The 15,801-nt window shown below is 43.6% G+C and overlaps 1 non-coding gene across 1 annotated transcript; it reads right to left on the bottom strand.

The window, feature by feature from the left end:
- Positions 1-2,159: 2,159 nt before the first annotated feature.
- TRNAP-UGG (transfer RNA proline (anticodon UGG)) lies at positions 2,160-2,234 on the bottom strand. Its single transcript has one exon. It is a non-coding gene; the product is annotated as a tRNA-Pro (tRNA).
- Between the last annotated feature and the right edge of the window lie 13,567 nt (positions 2,235-15,801).

Genomic DNA, 15,801 nt, shown 5'->3' with positions numbered 1-15,801 from the left:
AGTAGCTATCTGTTCTTCCACTGGGAGAAGGTTTGATTGGGATTGTTTAAGCAATTCCCGTCATAAAAACAATGGATTCTGGCTAGTTTTATCGAGAGCAAAGGCGAATAATAGGCTTGTCACTCTGCGAATTGAGCTAGTTCCTATTTGGATTTGCCAGCTACATGTTTCATTGCGGCACATTTGAGCCGCTGATCCTACTCTGGAAAGTGAAATACCCACATGAATAGCAGGTCGAATTCCGGCATGGAATAGATCCGCGGATAAGAAGATTTGTCCATCTATAATGGAGATTACATTAGTAGGAATATAGGCGGAAACCACTCCAGTTGGGCATACTCTCTTCGCCTAAAAGAGAATTGCATTGAGTGGCTCTTTCTAAAAGGCGTGAATGCCAATCAAATCAACCCTATCCTTATGGAGAATAGAGATCCACCCACCCACCTTCTATATTCTCCCATCCCCGAGGGAAGACCACGCACGGCCGAGAAAGAAGTGTCTTGTATTCAGCAGCTCGCCTAAGTCCTAACGTTAGTGGAAAGAGTAAGATAAGAAAGCTTAAGCATGGTAGCCCACAGACCAAATATGAGAAGTTATGTTTTGAAAGCTTATTATTGAGTCTAATACTATCCTTTTGAAATTCTTGGTCCTCAGATCTGATACCATAACCAGCATCTACATGCTCATGCTGCAAACTATCACATAGGTCCTATTTCAGGTTCATTTACTTTCTCAAATAAGTAACTTTGTCTAATGTTCCCCGAACGAGTAGTTAAAACAACCACCCCCTGATCCGAAAGGAATGGGTGTTCCTGAGGCTTATTCAAAGGGCTTTCTAGTGAGTTAATGGGGAATGAGGCTATCACCCATAAACAGTTTGAAGATGCAAAATTCTGTTCTTGTCAAGGAGGGGGATTAGCTACACAACCAAGGAAGGCCATTTTAGATTATTAATATTCTGACTGCTTTTCACTCTTGTCTAGATCTTGCTTTTGCTTAAAGGGCAGGCCGCAGGACAAAGCAAGAGCTTGAATGTGAGGGGCGCTGCGAATGTTTGCTTTGAAGGAGCCTGTGAGCCAGCGATAATTAGACCTGTTAGTTAGTAGGGACAACTTGAAGTAGGGACAACTTGAATACTCCACCTGTGTCTAATCATCCACTCGACCAACCAATGAAACGAATTGAGATGAAAGTGATCGAAAGTTATCTCCCGTGGAAGGAGCTATGTTTGCGAAGGATCGAAGAGAGCGTTGAGGGCGCTAGCAACAGCGTGTTTGTTTCAACACAAGAAGTGCCGATCCAAGCTTTAAGAACTCAATCGTCCGTCCGACCGAATCACTCGTTTATGGCTCTGATTCCAAGTTAGGGTTTAAAACAGCGGTGACCCAGCTAGTTGAAAAGTTTTTACTTGGAACACCAGACATGAGAGCCAGCTACAGAGACAGCTAATGATATCAAAGTTGATGAAACAAGAGAGTTTCACTCAATTCTTTTCAGAGTGTACGCCTATGATCAATAGTTCCTTATGTAAAGGATCTTTCCCTTCTCATATTCTATTCGAGAGTTCTCAGTATTTAGCAAAGTTGTTCCTATCTAACGGAGGGCTATTGGATCAAATGAAAAAACATTGTTGAGAAATAGTAGCCACCAGAAGTAGAGGGAATCCAACCTTGCCCAGTCGATGCTCAAGTGGCCCAAAGAAGCAATCTGAAAAGGGAAGAGCTTGTTCTAAAGGAACCGCACTCAAAGGGAATGTTTACTTTATCAAATCATTCTTACTCCTTGGTTACCCCTGATGAAACGAGCCTATTCATTTGACCATTCACTAGTTTGTAAACTGCGCCTACTTCATGCACAGAACTCCGCTCTACTGGAGGCTTGGCATGCTCGAAAATAAAAAAAGCAGAGTCAATCTTTTCAAATTCCTTGCGAACAATACCGAAGACTTGCGGCGTGTAGTTGCTTGCGTGAGATTTCTCAAGATTGTAGAAAGGGGTTTTTAAAACAGGTTCCTTCCGTCTGAGAGGCTTTGCAATCCAACTCAGTCTCCTTTGTGTGCATGCACACGCAAGCCAAGTTTCACTTTTAATACCCCTGCCTTCCCGACCACGGATAGGCTGCGGGGCTTTGCACTTCGGCCCCATTGTGTGAATACCACATCAAGGTGACAAGATTCGAACCTATGGCCCTCTGTACCCAAAACAGATGCGCTGACCAGACTGCGCTACACCTCGTCCCCCCCTCAGAACATATGGATCTACCCGATCGATAAAGAAAAGAACCGCAGCGCTGTCGCCCACCCCGCTTTGGGCACGGGGAGGCGAGAACCACCGCTTTTAGGAAAGAAGCCTACAATTTGATTCTCGTCTCGTTTCACTTGCATTTTATTTCGTTCAGTCTCGTTCTGAGAGTGGAATCGAACCACTCACTCCGTTTGGATTTCGAGTCCAAAGGGCCCAGCCAGCGAAAGAGGATTTACAGTCCCACGCAGCCTGCCAGAACCTTTTTCTTGCTTGATTTTTATACGATTTTTTGAGCAACTAGCGTGAAAGCCATTGCACGTTAGCGCATCCATTTTCTTGCTTGATTTTTATACGATTTTCTGAAGTGATCTGTCCAACTAAGTAGAAAAGGACACTAGAGTGTGGCTACACGTGGTATAGGGCTGCTCGTCCCGCCTAGTGTTGAGAAATGACATCCAATCTTTCGGTACCTATCATATATTCTAGGTGGATAAACTTATTTTTGACCAGCATCAATGGGAGATCTGATGTTTTAGAATGACCTTCCCCCGATCAGAGAAGGGGCTTGGTCTAGAACGGATTGAGACGGAAAGCGGTAATCAATCGCCGCGTGGTGGAACGCTTGTTGGAGAAGGGTAAGCGCCTCCATGTCGTAGGGGTGGGTGGGCCAATAGAAGACTAGGGAACTTAGCCTAGCCACTCAGTTCTGCCCCGAGCCAAGTCTATTTAGTGTCAGCGAACACATACCACTATCTATATATAGGTTTTTCTTTTTCGTAGAGGTTGTCGCTTAGGTCCTTGGACCCTTCCTTCATGAAGCTTGAGGAAGCACTCACTTTTCTATCCACGGAATTCTTGGTTCTGCACTTAGTCTTGAACCTGTGTTGGTTTGGGACATCAATCTCATTCGTCAGCGGTGTGTGCCGCGTACTATGATTGCTTTCTTCTTGCTGTCAAATCCCAGTCTATCTTTCACTGAGCTTCCTTCGCTTGGAATTCAAAGTCCAAAAAAAAGAAAGAAAGCGTACTATGAGGTATGAATGATCAAATGTCTACGGGTGTCATTGAATATCATGGGGTACGAACTTCTAAGGTCATGGCGTAGGGTATTGGATAGGCTGGTCCGCTGGTCGAAGTCATTGCAGGGTGTGCTACGGACAGCTATTGTTCTTGGGCATTTCCTTTCTCTCGTCATCACGCCAACATACACAAGGCTTGCCTTCACAGGGCCCCACCTTGACTTGCCATCATGGCTACACTCTTTTCATCAAAGCAACTCTTCTTAAGAAGACCCCTTGGTCCCCACAACGAAGTTCCTCCATAGAGAACCCAACTGCACAGCACCATCACAAAGGTTTCTTCGTAACTCGATTAGTCTCACTCAAGAGAACTCATCTACACGGAAGGTCTTTTAAGTGTCAGTTGTACCCGCACAGAAGTTCTGCGCCCTCAACTACACCAGGATGCCCCCTGCAGTAGCATCACAACTTTTCTCACCATGGACAGCTCGCCAGTCTTCTTGCATCAGCCGCACCTAATTACAAATGACCTTGGCCTCTCCATGCTCGTCATTTACATTTAAACTGCACACCCCCTTGTGGAGGTCTTACTCCAAAGGTACGGTCTCTAGCACATGACCATTCCTCACTCAAGTCATCGACACCCTCGTCGATGTACGTGTTGAAAGAAGAAATTCCACTATCTCTCAAACGAAATGAGGTTTTTGAACTCCTATATAACAGAGTTTCATTGATGCCAAAGGGGGTTTTCCTCAAATGATTGGAACCAGAATAAAATTAAAAAAAAGAATGAAAGAGTCAATCTATCTTAGTCAAGGCGCTCGCTCTGCCACAAAGGGAGGCACTGGCAAAATCTAAATAGAAAAGAGATGTTTCCAATTAAACCATAGATGTCCACTTCATACTTATAGTATTCTATTTCGGCTTGCTTGGGTTCATTCAAGGCATCTTCATATCTATTAAAGAAATCAATCAGCTCCTAATTAGGTCCCCCAAGGCGAGCGAAGTGACGTTTTTATTTCTCTTCCTCCGATCAGAAAAAAAAATATTTCTAGGACCGGGTGCATAACAAGAAAAGACAGAATAGTAGTGGTGCCTGCGCGCAAACAATCTTAGAACTGAGCTCTTGTAAAGGTGGGCGTTCCTACGCTCAAAGCCCATATCTCAGATGCATGCCCATTGGAATAGCCCATCACCAGGATGAAATTATCCATTTAGCTCAATTCCCCTTTCCTCTCTTCTTATATAAACTTCACATCCTAAACACCAAAAGGAAGGGAGAAGCAAACTCGACCTGGTGGTTTTTTATCGTTTCATTGACCTTCGAACCGCTCTTGCCCTCCCCTTTCACTTTCTTTCCTAAATGTGTGACTGATACCAATCCCTATGTTGTACACTCTTCCACTAACTAGAGAGAAACATGCCTGAAGTAGAAAGAACCAATTACAAGTGTTCATAGTGGTCTAAGAAAATCAACCCTAACCGTGAAGGTTCCTAGTGTTGATACCAGTTGTTGGAGATAATGGAAGGAAGCAACAAAACAGAGAGAGGATCCAGTGTAATCTTAACTACATCTCAGCTCTTATACAAAAGCTTATGTTACAATACATGGTACCAGTCCAATTTATAGAAAATAGCAAACCGACACAAAGTCATTATCGACTCAAGTAACAACTATTTCGATTTTGTTCACAGCTCATTCCTAGCTAAGACATAACGGCGGGTAGGCAAACAACTTGATTCAGGTCAATACAATACTCTTCTTCGAACTTGCAATCTTGGGACACAAGCGTAAACTGAAAAAGAAGTAAGACCAGGTACACTGCTAAACATAAGTATAAAGAGGTGGAAGGCTGGATGTGCTTGTGCTCACCTACAGGTCTGTCCCAGCATACAGTATCGAAAAAGACTGTCTCTTATTTTTGATTTGTCTGAATCAGCCTATATTAACTAATACTACTTTATCCAGTCAATAATGAATTGAAAGGTCGTCTTTAATTCAAAAGTGCATAAGCAAGCAAGGAACGGAAGGCATGCTAACTACACTACTAGAGTCAAGAAAAAAAACGACACTACAAACCAAACTACTTGAGTAAGAATCAAAGCTTATTGAAGATGCTAGAAAATCTATGAACAAGTACCAGGTTATTAATTCAATTGTGATATCTTCTGCAGCGTTTTCTCTCTATTGCTATTCTCAGCACTTTGGAAAGTATCTATGCAAAGGAATTAGTATTAAGAATAGCTTGGTTTGGTGCAAATGTAATATAAAAAAGGCATTCCCCTATATGCTGTTAGATGTACTGCAAAAAGGTCAAGTTAAAGAAATATTAGGAAAATTGTTTCGGATGTCTGTGCTATCATTTTTCTGGAAGCTTTTAAGCCTGTTGTCCAGATGCTGCTGCCTAAAAGTAGTTCTTTTAAATTGTTTTCTTGTGGTCTTGTTCTCTGTATTGTTTTTGGAAACAAAGTACTCTGTATTGTTCATGTGCTGAACTTCATAGTTGGAGGTAGCGCAGCAGCAGCTACTCTCACCAGGTGCCTTTCGCCAAGGATATCGTCAACCGATTAAACCTTTGCTAATGGTGGAATTGCCAAACCTTTGCCCATGCCGAAAAAGAGGCCAAGTCCGATTCAATAATTACCTTTCTTTTGTCTCTATCTTTGGACTGAATCAGAATCAGAAGAAAAGCAAGGCTATCCTTCATTGCACACCTAATGGAAAGCACTGGCTAGATTTCCAATGAAGGAAGCCGTCAACTAACCGGAATACTACAGCAGAGGACAAAACTAGGGACTTCGAAAACGAGGATAGTTTGCCAGGTAGGGATACCGTTGTTCGAACTGAAAAAAGATACCTTTCCCTAGAGAGATAGGATTTGAAAACAAACCATTCATGAAACTCATGCAGGAGCATGCGGTGGTCACATTAATGGACATGCGCTAGCTAAGAGAACTTCTTAAGTTAGGGTACTATTCTATTGGCTGGCTTACTATGGGGAAGGGGAGAAGGCAAGCCGCGTATGGATTGATCCCTAATTTAGTTCTTTTTTCGTGGTTTTCTTTCCATCTCACAACTTCCATTTCTTGAGCCGACCTTGCCCGCTGGAGGTATGATTCTGATCTTTGAATCGAATTGGATTTTTCGTCTTAAAGTGAGGGCGATGAGTGGGGAAGGAAGCTGACGATTTTATTAGTGTGTAAGGTGGCCCCGAGAGCTGAACCAAAGCCGGCCGTTTCGAGACCAGGGAGCTTTAACAGTTTCTACTTAAACTATGTGTTCAGCTATGTGTTCAGATTATGCTATTTTATTAGTCGCTTTCGGTCTCGATTCGCCCTTACCTCGGAGGGATCAACTACTTCGCATAGGCAAAAGATTGAAAAAGTCTGTATCTGTCTACATGTGCCTCCGTCTATGTTACCCCTTCCCCGGAAAGGAGACTGTACGTTTAGTAAAAAACGAGAATAAAAAATCAAAAAGAAAGAAGAGAAAGAACTGGGAGTTGGCGCCTACATAATAGGTAGCTTGCTTACCAAGCCATCCTGGCAAGCTCCTACAGTTCTCTTATTACTCTTGACTTGACTTATTAATAAGAAAACTACTCACTAACAAAATGGAAGACGATCTAGAATCTACCCAAGAAGATAGAGAGTCCAACATATGAGAAAAGGTCACAAATGGAGTTGAACCAAGTAACATTGCAAAGGCATAATGATAGTAGGGTCGGGATATCCCCGCCCTCCGAACCGGACGTGAGGGTCTCCCCTCATCCGGCTCTCCGCAGGGGAATCTCCACTCACTGCTTCCCCTAATATCCTCCCTTTACCACATCATGGGGGTTTACAGGAGATCCCAGAGACTCGCTCGGAAAGGCTGCTATACCAAACATTATTACTTAACTACAAAGAAAGAAAAGACTATAGTAGTCACTAGACTGACTATAGTAGTCCGTCCGGCTGCTCTTGCTTAAATCATTACTCTTCATTCTCCCGTGCTCTAGCAATTGCGCTCCCTAGACCACTACCATTTAGTTAGGTAGGGACAATCAATCCATAGTTACGGGAATAACGGAATGCATGGGGATAAAAAAAAATAGAAAAATGCAGATTTTCTATGAAATCCTTTCTTTCCATAGATGTATCTGGTCTGAAACGGTACAGTACTCTACGAGAGGAATGCAATGGGATGGATGGTAGAGGGTTGCCTGCGCCCAAAAGCGATGATTCACTTGTCCCCTTGTCTATAGGGACCTTGTGGCATACAACCGCCACGACTCCTGCGTTATAGCCGCCCCTTTCTCTCTTTCTTTTGACTGCCTCATGGACGGACGAAAGAAGGGAAGTTACAGAAGGGGGCAGTGAAGGCTCGCCAAGTAGACAGCAAGCCCCCACCTCAGCAGTCCTGTGTTGTCGTAGCGTGCCCTACTTCAATAAGGTATTACCTCGCCGATTTTAAAGGGGATGGGATTGGATTCATTCACTTGCATTCCTGCTAGCACTACAAAAAGCTCCGGTATTAACGCCCCTACGGAAGCTGTGCAGCCTTTCCTCGGGTTCGTAGAGTCGGGTTTCCCGTTTACCCACAACGGAGGAGCCACCCCCACCAACCAAAGCAGGTAGGCGGCCACGGTTCATAACGCACTCTTCGCACAACAGATCCACTTTGAAGTTGACTTATTCGCTCGGCCAATCGTCGGAATGTGTACGAGATACCATAAGGGCCCAATATCTCAATAGCACCCTTGTCTAAAGCTTCGAATGAGACTGAATATTTGAAACGCAGGAACGATCTGACTAGAAAGTCATTCAAAACTTGATCGAAGAACCAGCGTTTATTGAAGAAGCTATAGAGTCGATTACAAAAAGTACTAGTTTGAAAGGCTCGTTGGAATTGATCCGCTACGAGATTTACATTATACGCTAGAGAAGCACCTGAAGTACTAAACAGAATAGGTATTAGTTTTGTAATGGTTGGGGCAGCAAACTCAGATTCAGTAAGAATCTCATTTTTTGGTAGTACGAAGGGGGAATTGGCCCAAAAATTGGATAGGGGTAAAGACGCAGCCGGGTGCCGGCGGCTTATTCAAGTGCCCCCCGAACTGCGCGAAATGGTCGCCTATTACACGGCTCACAAATTCTGCCTGGGGTGGGGCTACCTATTATTCGTAGGCGGTACGTACGGCGCACGCAGGGCCTTGGTTTGCTGCGTGGACTGTCTATGCATTTCCTACAGAGTGTAATGGAACCCAGCTCAGCTCCGCCGGGCCAAAAGAAAAGAACAGAACAGCCGGAGGCGAAGAGTAGAGTATAGCCAAGGGGCTTTCGTCGTCCGTAAAGGACCTAACGGAAGACCGTGCTCCGAAGTGTGCACTTCGAGTTTTGTTTTAAGAACACTTGGCCTTACCCCTTCATTTTGAGCCATGTCTAGGTAGAATCGGCAAGATTGAACTGAGGCCCGCCCGGGCACCGCCGGGGGACAACCAGACCAACCAGTAGGCTTTCTTTCCGAAGTTTCCTCCCGGGGCCCTTAAATCATTGAATTCATAGGCATAGGGGCGTCCTAGGCAGTGGTTCATTCAATGAGAAAGAAAGACAGGAGGGCGGGATTCGTCGTGTTGGGCTAATTCATTCTGGAAAGAAAGGGGGAAGGGAGTCACCTAAGCTATGCGAAGGGAAGGAAGTCGTGCGCTGAGCCGGAGGTCACTTTTCCCGATCCATCCCGAAGGGTTTTTTCCCTCTCTCGCCCCATCATCGTACCTAGTCCTGCTATCGGCTCAGCCCTATCTATTCATCTCTTTTTTTACATGGAGATTTTTTGGATCTCTCTTGTTCATAGATCTTGAAAGCGGATCAATAGAAATTTCTCAAAGGATCTATCTATAGAAAGATCTAGATCTCTATCATCATCTATCTCTATATCTAGACATGGAAGAACCCTCGAAGCCTGTCCCCGACGACGATGCCCCCTGGGCGAAAGGAAAGGGGCCGCCATTCTCTTTCTTTCCTCAATCGTTCCGATATTTCTCTCATTCCCTTTTGTTTGTTTTTTCGGGTTGGTTCGTTTCCTCCTCCTATCTACACAATTCTCTGTCTTCGTTCGTGATCATCTTAGGCAAAACGATAGGTATAAATTTTGTGGAGGGGCGGCTGTGAAAGGGCGATTCCCCCTTTTCCATTGAAGTAGGGAAGGGGGTGATTGATCTTTTTTTAATCAGGCCTTACTGACCAAGTGGTGGTATAAGCTTCATTGCGGATGAAAAGAAGTCCTTGTGAGCAAAGCTACAAAAGGAAGTTCAAGCTCAAGAAATCCTCTCAATAGGGATTGGGCAAGCAAGCTGTTTGTTTATTTGATCTTACCCGGTTGTGAGACGGGACGTGAAGTCAACCAAGTACATGTGTGTTCATAGTGTCCCCGGCACCTTCCTCCTAGCTGAGTATGGATGCTGAAGTTAGCTGGAGTGTGGGGCGAGTGCGTGGTAGATGGAACTCCTATTTACCGCATTTCTTCTTGCACTTCCAACTTGAAGAGGAAGAAGCATCTCTCTTTGCATCTTCAATAGATAGGAAAAAGGATCTTGACCTGAAGCCTTCGACCAAAGAAAGGGAGACTTGGTGAAGTCAGAGGTGGTTTTCCTTCCCTAGATTCATGGAAGGACTTTTTGAAGTTTGAGTGAGGAAGGAAAGCGGGAAAGGTCCGATACAAAGGAAAGGGTTGCGAGGCTTAACGATTTAGAATATAGCTGTTGAGGTGGCACCTGTTCCCCCGGGGTAGGGGTATATGCCCATAGCTTTCTTCTGTCACTTCTTTCAGATCAATGAAGTGGAAAAGTAATAGAGTAAGGGACCCTTGTTTACAAAGAAAGCTGTCACTCCAAGAACTCGAAGTCAAGCATCTTCGGGAATATCCAGATTAGTCTTCAACTAGAGAAAGGATAGGAATCTCCTTTGCTGAGTTTTCTTCTCCAGCGGATGTAGCGGTAAAAGATTCTATTCTTTCCGCGGTCTAGTTACATCTTTCCTCTCCCTATCTAAAGAGCTCTATTAACATAGACCCTCTCCTGACTCTCTATCATTTTAAGAAAGCAGCAAATCCTTCTCTCTATTCTACTATCTGATCTCCTCTGTTGAAAATTGATTTGAAATATGGTCATATCTTCGTTATCCCAATAGTAAACCTTCTTACTTCTCTTCGCATCTCGAAAGACGCAAAAGATCTATTATTAGCTTATTTGTAAGCTGTCGAAGGTCCTTAAAAGCCTTGATTTGTGGCTTACGGCTTACTTGCCTTTTTCCTTAAAGCCTATATAGACAGACATAGACCGAGGGCATTCTGGGCATCCATGCTCCTGGCAATGGCAAGATCCGAGATGTCAGTTGCTTGTCTTCAAGCCTCAACCTTAGTCTGACTCCTACTAGGGCAATCAGGTTTAAGTTAAGCCCGAACATCTTAGTTTTCCACTTCTCTTCCGACACAAACTTCTTTGCCAAGCCTTCCCCATCAACTGGAAATCCAGTAAGAAAGGCAAGGGGCGCAATGGAAAGGCAATCTCAAATCATAATGGGAGTTTTATTTAGGTTTATTTAGATAGATTCGCCTTTGGGGTTGTTACAGAATCGGTTCTTCAAGAAGGAGCTCTTAGTACGGTGGATGCATCGAATGCAAGCTGTAAGGAAGAATAATTCTCTTAGCAGACAAGAATGAAATTCAATTAGTCCCACACTTCCCGCAGGAATCGAAGAGTACGCAAGCACATTCATTTAATGGGAAAGCTTACCTTGGCTAGGCCCCTATGAAGAAAGATGCCAATTCCCAAAAGCAGTAACAATAGCAATAGCAGTAGGAGTAGCATTAGGAATTAAGACCGTCAGGCCTCATTCATCAAAGTAGCAGTCCTTAGAGGCTGAAAAAGAGCCCAGATTCCCCGCAACAAGCTTGGAAAGGAAGAAGACACGAAGGGAGGAGTTCCGCTTGGCCTTTGCTCCTCTTTGATAGAAGTAGCTCTTTTGTTTGCCAGAATGGCTTGTTAGCAAGAAAATGTCTTCTTAGGAAGTCAAGAAGAATACGCCTGCTTGAGAATGCCCTCTTATTGTTCTCGAAAGATGGAGGGGGCAGATTTCACTAAGGAAAGGAACTGAACTAATGGACGAGGAGGAAGAGAATATAGAAAAATTGCCGACATTCAAGCATACTATAGATGTTCCAGAACTGCTAAAGGGAAGTTCTAGTAGAAAGGACAACTAAGCGAAATGCCTTCTTAGAAAGGCAGAGTGACAGGTAATGCCCTATTTCCTAACAGTGAAATCTAAGATCAGACAAGAAAGAAGCTAAAGGCTAGGCAAAGAAGACGAGGGAGAAATCGTAGGTGAAAACGTTGGGTTACCAACTCGGGTGGGTTCTCACACCAAAGTTCCTTTGTTTCGGGCAAGCCCAATTACAAACAAAAGAGAAGGTCGGTCCCGTACTCAAACCAAATCAGAAGGGCGGTACTCACTCGGATGGAAGAATCCTAGGTCGGTCCCATACCCGAAGAAAGGCTAGACCGAAGGTCCCGTCCCACGGGTTAGGTGCTTAGCTGAAGGTGGAAGGCGAAGCCAAGGCAAGAGCAAGGGTTGAAAGACAATATAGAAGAATTCCATCTCCCCTATTTGTTCCATTCTCAATATTTGGTCAAGTTGAGATGAACTACGGGAATCTATATATGGACTTCAAGGTCAATCAACCCATGCAAGGAAACTCGACGGAATTTGTTTTTTGATGGATTCAAGCAAAGAATGAGAAGTATGGCTTGGCTAGGGAAGCAATAGTAGTGGCAGAAGTCGAGCTTTGAGATGAGAAGAGGGCTGAGTCATCTAGCTTTTATTCAAAAATCACGTATCACCGATCAGCCTATTCGAGAGGAGCTGCTTGCCTTGCCCACTTCAATAAGGAAGACTCCATCCATCTAACCCATATCCATTGGAACCAGAAGCGAGTGGTAAAGTCACCCTTTGGCTAAATAACGATTTTTATGCGTGGCGCAACACACACCTCTGCAAAAGAAGAGAAAGAACGGAAAGAAGCAGGCCCACAAGACGACAAGTGGATTGAATATCCTTTGCTTTCGTCACCGGTGCTATTGAATCCGCATTTAGAAGAAAGAGCTCCGGGACTGAATTGCTTTGAGTGGGGCTTGCCCATTAATTAGATCACCTGAGTAAGCCAAGAAAGACGAAAGCGATGGATGTATGTGACAAAGAGAACTTATGAACATGAAAGCTAGCCTGTTCCCTAAATATTTTAGGAAGCGAAGAAGACAGAAAAAAGTTCGGTAATCTTCTCCCTTTGGTAGGCATTTACCCAAGGGACTGATATTATGAGTCTCTCGATTATACGTGAAATAGGGAGTTCAAGGTCTTATTCGTCTTTCTTGGCCTATGTGAATATGAGCCAATTCTGGAAAGTGAATAATTCACTATTGAAAGTGCAAGTCGACGTTCCTGATATGAAAGTGAAAGTGGAGTGAAATCTGGATATGGAGGTTCAAGTCCAGTTCCAATCTGGATATCAAAGTGTTGTTCAATCGTCGAAAGTGATCTCTCTTTTGTTGTTCTCTTTTAGTCCGCTTTTCTTTTTTCTTTCTTTGGATTCGGGTTCTTAAGACAGGACTGGAAATCGGGTTTTCTGAATATCTCTCTTCCGGAGAAGTAAGTTTGTTCGAGATCGAAAGAGTGCCCTCGAGAGACTAGACTGATAGTAAAAGTAGTGCGCCTTCAGTTGAGGAGAACTGTTCACAAGCAGTGGTTATGAGCTCTTTCTTGTGGAGGTTCAGAATAGGTAATTCCTTCACTTCAGTTGCACTAGTGGATTGAATAACCTTTTCTTTAGTTCTAACAAAGTGCATGTGTTGTTGGTTAATAAAAACACGAGTTTCGATAGGCTGGAGGAAAGATACTATAAGTAGGACAAAGAAAGACCCTATAAGAGACCGGAACTCAATATGATTCAACCAATCCAAATTGCTTTGCTAAAGATACCCGTTCCGCTGTTCCTTTACCGGCAACAACTATTGAATAACAACCTTCGCTTTGCTTTCGCATTGGATCTCGGCATTAGCAAATCTAAAAATAGAGTAGATCCCGGGGCGTACCTAATGGTTTCATTGATTTGAATGGATTGATCCGTTGTACCATTGTAGGAATCCTCATCCGATGTACGAATCCCGTGGAGGAAGTGGGGAAACAAATCCAATTATTTGATTTTGATAGGAGCAGTGCCGGTATTGAGGGTTTCTCTATCTCTTCACTCATGAAGTTAATACAAGTGAGGATTGATTTCAGTTATTCATATAAGAAATAAGAGGAATAAATAATCTCGGGGAAGACAGGCTTTCTCGCTCTCGGCACATCTTCGCTAGGGATTCTTCTCTACCTTCTTGCGTTGAGATGCCATCAACTCTTTCCTGGGGAATCAGGTCAATACAATACTCTTGGAAAAGCAAGCTATAGTAGATCCTTGAGTATAGAGAAAAAGGAATGGAGTTTCATTAGCTCTCTGCGCACATCCAGTATAATACCTTTGCGAGCCCCTACGGAAATGGGTGCCATGTTCTCTTTACAATGGGGGTGATCCTGGTTGACAATCCCCAATCCGTTGCTTGTTCGTTACGAACAAAAGAAGCCGATACCAGTTCTGGTGTTTATCCAGGGGAGGCTCGTATCTCTTCCATGTGAGACCAGCGACCTCAGATCATCCCGGACTTATGTGCTGGAATAGCTTTGTTATGAGTTGAAGCAGCCTCAGCTACTATTCCTACTAAGGAGGAGTCGCCTTTTTCAATTCCCTCCCTTTTGCAATCCCATGTTGATGTAAGGAAGCTGCTTTAGAGTATTGGCAAAAAAAACATTACATGCAGGTCCAGATCTCCTTGTGTTCGTTGGTGGTTGACTACCGGGAAAGGGCAGAATAGCAACAGTGAGGAAGCATACCACCCAAAGCAAGACGTGAAAACCTTCTTCGTATCCAAAAGCCCCTTTTAGTCTGTCTGGCCTTAGTATTTATGATACAAAATCGCATCTTCTCCCCCTTTCTCGTATCTCCACGGAAGTAAGTACTGGTATGATCGGAACTAGTATTTAGATATATGTGACCCTCTAGCGGTTTGACTCCGTTGATGGTATACGAAACAAGAAAAGAAGAAGTATGGGATAAATGGTTTTTGAGTTGGGCATGATGAAAGCGGGTACAATGGCATTACTTAGAAGCTATTATGTCCTGTCTTGGCTTTAGCAATAAGCTTGTGCGACTGAACTCCCTCCATCCCTGGCATCGCCAAGACTAATGGATAAGGTTTTGTCGCATCTTAATCGAACCGCATGCGGAGCTCAGCTCCTAAGAAAATAATAAGAAATATCTAGTTTTGTTTCATAAGTGGCGAGCCAAGGAATAAGAATACCGCCCCCTGATCTGTATTTCAAAAGCGGATTCAGTGCTGCAAGAAATAGAATTATGCATAGATTGACTTGTAAAGAAAGACGAACCGAACAGTGCTAAGCAAAACTCTCTTATTTCTATGCTCGATTCAATCTCTACTCATCTGCTTTTAGTTCTACTTTCTATATACGAAGTCCAAGCTTTTCGAGCTACTCAGTTCTCACTATGTCATTTCTTGGTTTTTAGTGCATTCACTCAATTCTCTGTCAAGTCCATGGACATGTTGTGGTTCATTGCAGAGAACAGCCATCACATGGATCAAGCTATAAGGAATCACCCGCGAGCGAGGGCAAGTCTCAATTACGGTAGGAATGGAATACACCAATCATAACTCTGGTCTGGTCCCTAGTTCCCTAAGTAGTTAGTGAAACTTCCAGCTGGACTGACTGGATTTAGAGCTTAATGCTCCTATCTTTGAACTAGAATCTTAGCGCTTATTTCATGAAGATAGCTACTTTAATTGATACAAGAATGCCTACTTTGGACCAATAGGATCTACTCCTACTTGAATGCCAATCCAATCTCTTTCCCAATAAGAATTCCTAATCCCTAAATCCAAGCAAGGCATGATTGTTAGTCAGGATAACCATCTTACGTACCGCATTAAGAAGTACCGACTATGCTTTTTTCCATAATTTTCTTGCAGTACTTCAGTAAAGCTACCCCATTTTAATAAGATAGGGATTCGAGATATCAGCATTTTCACAGGTCCTTCTCAAGCTGCAGCAGAATCAGATTCGAGTATAGCATCATTCAGTTGGAGTTCTGAAATAATTTGGATCCCCTTTGCTATTTTAGCAATCTCTGCTGCTCAGTTTCATCCCTTTCTGTGGTAGAAAACCCATCCATATATGTACGAGTGAGAGATGTCTTCCGTCCCGAAGAACCGTCTTCTCTCCCTCCTTAGGAAAAGGAGATCTAGGTAGAGGAGGTAGAAAATAATAGATACCGTCTATTCTATTAACTAGTCATCAAAAAGCAACCTATATCGAGGTCAAGTTTGTTAGGGTGAAGTGGACTATTAGATCCCCGGCTTACCATTAGAAAGAAAGCTTAGCCGCCGACGTCA

The sequence above is a fragment of the Triticum aestivum genome, chromosome 1B (assembly GCF_018294505.1).
Source record: "Triticum aestivum cultivar Chinese Spring chromosome 1B, IWGSC CS RefSeq v2.1, whole genome shotgun sequence".
In the NCBI taxonomy this organism is placed as follows: Eukaryota; Viridiplantae; Streptophyta; class Magnoliopsida; order Poales; family Poaceae; genus Triticum; species Triticum aestivum.
This window is presented reverse-complemented; position numbering and strand designations above follow the sequence as displayed.